Source organism: Pristiophorus japonicus, unplaced genomic scaffold (assembly GCF_044704955.1).
Source record: "Pristiophorus japonicus isolate sPriJap1 unplaced genomic scaffold, sPriJap1.hap1 HAP1_SCAFFOLD_52, whole genome shotgun sequence".
Lineage (NCBI taxonomy): Eukaryota > Metazoa > Chordata > Chondrichthyes > Pristiophoridae > Pristiophorus > Pristiophorus japonicus.
Window position 1 is genome coordinate 1,756,410 of NW_027254426.1, and position 7,617 is coordinate 1,764,026.

At 42.1% G+C, this 7,617-nt stretch overlaps 1 non-coding gene across 1 annotated transcript; it reads left to right on the forward strand.

The window, feature by feature from the left end:
• The first annotated feature begins 750 nt into the window (after positions 1 to 750).
• Positions 751 to 844, forward strand: trnai-uau (transfer RNA isoleucine (anticodon UAU)). Its single transcript has 2 exons — positions 751 to 788; positions 809 to 844. It is a non-coding gene; the product is annotated as a tRNA-Ile (tRNA).
• Positions 845 to 7,617: the final 6,773 nt, after the last annotated feature.

The window sequence follows — 7,617 nt, forward strand, 5'->3', positions numbered from 1 at the left end:
CCCATCCTTGGGAAACGATATACCACGGCTCGGCAAAACCTTCCCTTATACCGAGCACAAGCAGAGGAAATACAGGCACAGCAAAATTTGCTGAGGACCGTAGAGAGTAAAATGTTCATTGATCAGTGCTAGCTCTAAATATATTTTGGTGTCTCTGTGTTAAGTTGCAATATGTTCTGTGGTATATAAATATATTTTGTATATCTGTGATCGTGTTTATGTCTTTGAATGCAACAAAGTTATTTATAATAGTATTGTGGAGCATCTATGTTTGTTATAAATGTATTTTCTGTGAATACCTTTGTATCTATGCTAATTGTAAACACCTCGCAAATAAACGTAAATACAATTATAAGCACAGAGATACTTAGAGATAAATTCATAACGGTAACAGACATAAAAACAAATAGATTTATAATAACACATATATGAACACATATAATTTGATTATCAATGTTCCACACAATTTCATTTACAACTCACAGATAGATGCACAAATATATTTATAAAGTTCCCGCACAGACATCCAAATTCATTACAAATAACAAAACATTACACAAATAATAAAACACGTCTATGGTGAAAATCTATGGAGTCTCAATAACTGAAGGCTTCTTGCAGAGAGCCGGCATCGACAAGATGGGATGAAAAGCTTCCTTCTGTGTTGAATGATTCGATGATTCATTGTCTTCCTCCTTGTTAGACAGGTGGAACAGGTATGATGGGAGCACAAAGACCACAGACCATGCAGCTCTAGTGGCGCAATCGGTTAGCGCGTGGTACTTATATGACAGTACAGGCTTGGGAAATGCCGAGGTTGTGAGTTCGAGCCTCACCTGGAGCAGCCGATGCTTTTGCATGTGATGTTTGCACTTTTCAGAGTCTGAGGCCGTTTTCTGTTCATCCATCTCTCTTGTCGATTCCGCCATTTACCCTGGTGCTGTCTGTCTCGCTGTCTCACTGCGGTTATTCCGATGTCAATCTGTGGGTTATTTCTGATTGAATACCCGTGCCTGTTCCCCACATGAAATAAATGAGGGCATCAAACAAACTCCCTATATTCAAAAGGGAGTTAGATGAAGTCCTTACTACTCGGGGGATCAAGGGTTATGGCGAGAAAGCAGGAAGGGGGTACTGAAGTTTCATGTTCAGCCATGAACTCATTGAATGGCGGTGCAGGCTAGAAGGGCTGAATGGCCTGCTCCTGCACCTATTTTCTATGTCTATGTAATTCCTCATCTGGCACTCCGGAGCGAATGAACCAAAATTTAAAGGACGATATAGTTTATTGTAAATATAACATTCCCTCTTGAGTGATATAGGTTCAATTCAGTACAAAACCAAACTATGATCACAACGTGTTTCCAATAAGCCACCTTTTACTGTATTGTCGCAAGCGCTACCATTGTAGCTCAAGGAGATTCATAATTAATAAGCGTAGAAATCAAGCAATGAAACGATAGAGATGGTTCTGAGAATGTGGAATGCCCTCGCCCAGACCAAGATTTAAAACAAGGTTTAAAAACTGGCAGCGTGCAGGAGGAAGGGAAGAGAGGAAAGTGAGCCACAGAAAAGCCAAGGGAGTTTCGGAAGTTCAGGGCGTTTTTCTCTGACCACAGCATAGTTGCGCATGGCACGGATATTGTTGCTGTTAAATATGAATAAAATGCAACGTTTGTTTGCAGCTGTTTCTGTTTCTGTCCCTTTTAACTCATTCTTAATTTCATTTGCCTGCGATGATTCCATAAATCTTCGTATCCTTGCCGAACAAATATCGATCAATGTGAAACTTGAAAATGTTAATTGCCCCAAACCTCGATAGATTTTTAGGGGAGGAATGATAAGACAGGTGGAATAGGCAGCTGTAACAAAAAGGGCCACTGAATATAAAGGGGCTGCAGGAGGGGTCAAAACTAAAAATCATTGTTTAAAAACTAGGCTTAAAACACTCTACCGAAATGCACGCAGCATTCAAAATAAAGTAAATTAGTTGACGGCACAAATCATTACAAATGGGTATGATTTGATGGCCATTACAGAAACGTGGTTGCAGGGTGGCCAAGACTTAGAATTAAACATACAGGGATATCTGACGATTTGGAAAGTTAGACAAGAAGGGAAAGGAGGTCGGGGAGCTCTGTTAATAAAGGGTGATGTCAGGTCAGTTGTGAGAGACGATATTGGCTCTAATGAACAAAATGTTGAATCATTGTGGGTGGAGATTAGAGATAGTAAGGGGAAAAAGTCACTGGTGGGCGAAGTTTGTAGGCTCCCAAATAATAACTTCACGGTGGGGCGGGCAATAATCAATGGAATAATGGAGGCATGCGAAAAAGGAACGGCAGTCGTCATGGGCGATTTTAACCTACATGTCGATTGGTCAACTCAAATCGCACGGGGTAGCCTGGAAAAGGAAGTCATAGAATGCATAAGGGATTGTTTCTTAGAACAATATGTAACATAAACTACAAGGGAAAAAGCTATCTTAGATCTGGTCCTGTGTAATGAGACAGGAAAAATTAACGATCTCCGAGTAAAGGATCATTTCGGAATGTGTGATCACAGTATGATTGAATTTGTAATACAGATTGAGGGCGAGGAGGTTGTGTCAGAAACGAGTGCACTATGATTAAACAAAGGGGACTACAGTGGGATGAGGGCAGAGTTGGCTAAAGTAGATTGGAAACACAGACTAAACGGTGGCACAAATGAGGAACAGTGGAGGACTTTTAAGGAGCTCTTTCATAGTGCGGAAAAAAAATATTCCAGTGAAAAAGAAGGGCGGTAAGAGAAGGGATAACCAGCCGTGGATAACCAAGGAAATAAAGGAAAGTATCAAATCAAAGATTAATGCGTATAAGGTGGCCAAGGTTAGTGGGAAACTAGAGGATTGGGAACATTTTAAACAAAAGCAAAGAATGACTAAAAAAGCAGTAAAGAAAGGAAAAATAGATTACGAAGGTAAACTTGCGCAAAACATAAAAGAAGATAGTAAAAGCTTTTACAGATATATAAAACGGAAAAGAGTGACTAAAGTAAATGTTGGTCCCTTAGAAGATGAGAAGGGGGATTTAGTAATGGGTGATGCCGAAATGGCTGAGACCTTAAAATTATTTTGCTTCGGTCTTCACAGTGGAAGACGCAAAAACCATGCCAAAAATTGCTGGTCACAGGAATGTGGGAAAGGAGGACATTGAGACAATCACTATCACGAGGGGGGTAGTGCTGGACAGGCTAATGGGACTCAAGGTAGACAAGTCCCCTGGTCCTGATGAAATGCATCCCAGAGTATTAAAAGAGATGGCGGAAGTTATAGCAGATGCATTCGTTATAATCGAACAACATTTTCTGGACTCTGGGAGGTACCAGCGGACTGGAAAGCAGCTAATGAAACGCCTCTGTTTAAAAAATGGGGCAGACAAAAGGCAGGTATCTACAGGCCGGTTAGTTTAACATCTGTAGTGGGGAAAATGCTTGAAACTATCATTAAGGAAGAAATAGCGGGACATCTAGATGGGAATAGTGCACCCAAGCTGACGCAGCATGGATTCATGAAAGGGAAATCATGTTTAACTAATTTACTGGAATTCTTTGAGGATATAATGACCATGGTGGATAGAGGTGTACCGATGGATGTGGTGTATCTAAATTTACAAAAGGCATTCGATAAGGTGCCACATAAAAGATTACTGCAGAAGATAGAGGTGCACGGAGTCAGAGGAAATGTATCAGCATGGATAGAGAATTGGCTGGCGAACAGAAAAAAGAGAGTCGGGATAAATGGGTCCTTTTCGGGTTGGAAATCGGTGGTTAGTGGTGTGCCACAGGGATCGGTGCTGGGACCACAACTGTTTACAATATACATAGATGACCTGGAAGAGGGGACAGAGTGTAGTGTAACAAAATATGCAGATGACACAAAGATTAGTGGGAAAGCGGGTTGTGTAGAGGATACAGAGAGGCTGCAAGGAGATTTGGATAGGTTAAGCGAATGGGCTAAGGTTTGGCAGATGTAATACTATGTCGGAAAGTGTGAGGTCATCCACCTTGGGAAAAAAACAGTAAAAGGGAATATTATTTGAATGGGGAGAAATTACAACATGCTGAGGTGCAGAGGGACCTGGGGGTCCTTCTGCATGAATCCCAAAAAGTTAGTTTGCAGGTGCAGTAGGTAATCTGGAAGGCGAATGGAATGTTGGCCTTCATTGCGAGAGGGATGGAGTACAAAAGCTGGGAGGTCCTGCTGCAACTATATAGGGTATTGGTAAGGCCGCACATGGAGTACTGAGTACAGTTTTGGTCATCTTACTGAAAAAAGGATATACTGGCTTTGGAGGGGGTACAGCGACGTTTCACTAGGCTGATTCCGCAGATGAGGGGGTTACCATATGATGATAGATTGAGTAGACTGGGTCTTGACTCGTTGGAGTTCAGAAGGCTGAGGGGTGAACTTTTGGAAACATTTAAAATTATGAAAGGGATAGACAAGTAAGAGGCAGAGACGTTGTTTCCACTTGGGGAGACGAGAACTAGGGGGCACAGCCTCAAAATACGGGGGGGCCAATTTAAAACCGAGTTGAGAAGGAATTTCTTCTCCCAGAGGGTAGTGAATTTGTGGAATTCTCTGCCCAAGGAAGCAGTTGAGGCTAGCTCATTGAATGTATTCAAGTCACAGATAGATAGATTTTTAACCAATAAGGGAATTCAGGGTTACGGGGAGAGGGCGGGTAAATGGAGCTGAGTCCACGGCAGATCAGCCATGATCATATTGAATGGCAGAGCCGGCTCGACGGACGAGATGGCCTACTCCTGTTCCTAATTCTTATGTTCTTATGTTCTTATGTATGATGGGAGCACTAATACCACACAGCATTCGCATCCAATTCCAGCGACGGAATCGGATAGACGCCGTACTTATATGACAGTGTGAGCACCGAGAAAGGCCGAGGTTGTGAGTTCGAGCCTCACCTAATACAGCTGATGGCTTTGCTTGTGACATTTCGACAGAATTCAAATATACAATTGATGTACTCCCAAACGTTACCTATATATTCACTCTTTTATTCCAGCACACAATATTGCAATGGAGGATGACAATTGTACGTACATGTGAGATGGAGTGGAGGCGTTTTGACATTTAATCAATAACTCTGATGTAAATAATAATGTACCGGAAACACACTCGATTTCAAAGAGAAGATATGTAAACACATTGGTTATCTCTACATAATTCCTGCACGACATTCAACAAAAACAAGGATTTTCCTCAACATTTCACTAAAACCGTTGTGCTCCGTGTTGCAATGGCTCGTGCATTGGACTTCTCGCTGATTCTGTTCTCAAGAAATATTCAAACTTGTCGATTCAAGTCCCATAAAAGTCCATTTGTAAATTAATAGAATGATTACCGCATAGCAGGAGGCCATTCGTCCCATCCAGAGCGTGCCAGCTCTCAGTTAGTCCCACTCCCCCGCCATTTCCCCATAGCCCTGCAGGACAGGGTTTGCTGGTTCCGAGGCTGGAAATTAAAAGTTTGCAGCAAACCGCAACTGCCTGTGATAGCCGGAAGGTTTATGGTTTTGGGCCTGAAATCCACTCAGGTTTACCTGCTCGCTGCTACAATGTTTAAAGCTCCATTCAGTGCTTGAATAACTAGGAGCTGTAGCTGCCGGGCTGCCTTTATCTCTGTCAGAGCGTGAGCTGCGCCTGGGAGGGAGGCACGTTTAAACTGTCGCCCAATTATCTTTTATGGTTTTACAACATTTCAAGAAAGCAAAAGGCTTTCCCCTCAAGCTGCAATGATCTTTTCTGTTATTGTCTTCGCATGCATCTTTCTAACTCTCCCGATCTCTGCCTCTTGTATTTCTTTGGTGTTCGCTGATTGACTTCTCAGGTTTAAATGGACGGCCTGGGTTGATCTAACCTGCAACAAGTACAGCAATGGGCAAAGTAATACGTGGACTATAGGACAGCAATGTTGTAAATTCGGGGCAAATATCTTCATAGATATGTTCCTTCGCGCTCGCAGTGAAATAAAGCAGCACCGATTACAGTTGTCTTAATGTAGAGTGTACCTTATGTGGATGCCGACACAGACGACAATATAGAGCTATTAATGCTGTAAAATCTTATTTGATAATACAGGTCACATATTCAAAACTAGTTATGTAAATACATTCTAATATTGTTGACGTGGAATAGTCAGCAATGCTCGCACGGCAATTGGATGCCTCTGCCCAGTTGGAAAGCTGTCTGAGCAATGCAGAACAATGAATTTCTGCTGAGCAGACCATGAGCCTACTTCTTAAAAATGGTTCTCCGGTCCCGCTAAGAGGGGATTAAGTACCATGAGAGTTCGATAGGACTGTGCCCACTTGTATAGCAGGACGTGTAGTGGGTATTTTCCCTTCCTTAAAGAACAGTAATGACTCAGTTGCAGAATTTGCTCGCACCACTCGCAATTCGGCCCAAGGATGAGCCGAGCCGATCACGTGGAGTTAATACAATTCCTCCAGTCAGTAAATTCAGTTGTGATATCAAGAAAAAATAAGAAATCGCCGTGACTTACTCAGTGAGCGCGTAGCATAATGGATACGATGGTTATTTACGGTATGTACCATAATGTTATCAGGAAATTGCAGTTTTGAGGAGATTTGGATTCAAAGCCTAATTTATGTAAGATTCAGTCAAATGCTTGGAAGGTTTATCAGCAACAAACGCTTAACAAAGAACATGAGCACAATCCATTAGCAGTCCATCGCCTTAACCTCTCGTCTGCCAACTAGCACAACTCAGCTATTCCATTTCAGGCTTTTTGCATCCGTATAGAAATACGCTGCAAAAAGTCCCCATCACGTCGTGTCCTGCCCGTGCAACCAGATCGACAATGTTGACATTGTACAATCAGCTTCTGTAAGCAAACGGCCTTCAATTACTACAGGATGGCTGTGAAATGTCTACTCAAATGATGAGGTGCTGGCCTCTTTTAGTTAGACCTGGCAGCCTGGCCACGCCGGTTTCAAACCCGTTCAATGCAGAACTCTCTGCAGTTAGACCACATTACGCGTACTGTGTGCAATTCTGGTCGCTATATTATAAAAGAAACTAGTGGGGCACTGGATAGGGTGCAGAGAAGTTAGTACTACATCAGGAAAGAATCGACAGGCTCAATTTATTTTTTCGTGAAATGGGAAGTTTGAGGGATTACGTAATCGAGCTCTTTAATATCTTGAAAGATTTTGATAGAGTTGATAAAGTGTTTCCACTTCTGGAGAAAGTATTACTAGAGACCATCAATATAAGATAAATCAGCAACAAATCAAATTGGGAATTAAGAATAATCTTCTTTACGCAGAGTGTGGTCAGGATGTAGAACTCACTACCACCAGAGAAGTTGAATCAAATATTATAGATGCATGTAAGCAGCGGTTAGATATAAATATGAGGGAGAACTAAATGGAGGGCTATGCTGATAGTGCTGGATGCGGAAAGAGGGGAGGATGCTCCAGTGGACCACTAACGTCGATATTGACAGCTTGGGCCAAATAGCCTGTTTTTGCTTTGAATATCCTATGTAATCGTATGATGTCGACACCATGGGTCCAATTAAAAAGCGAA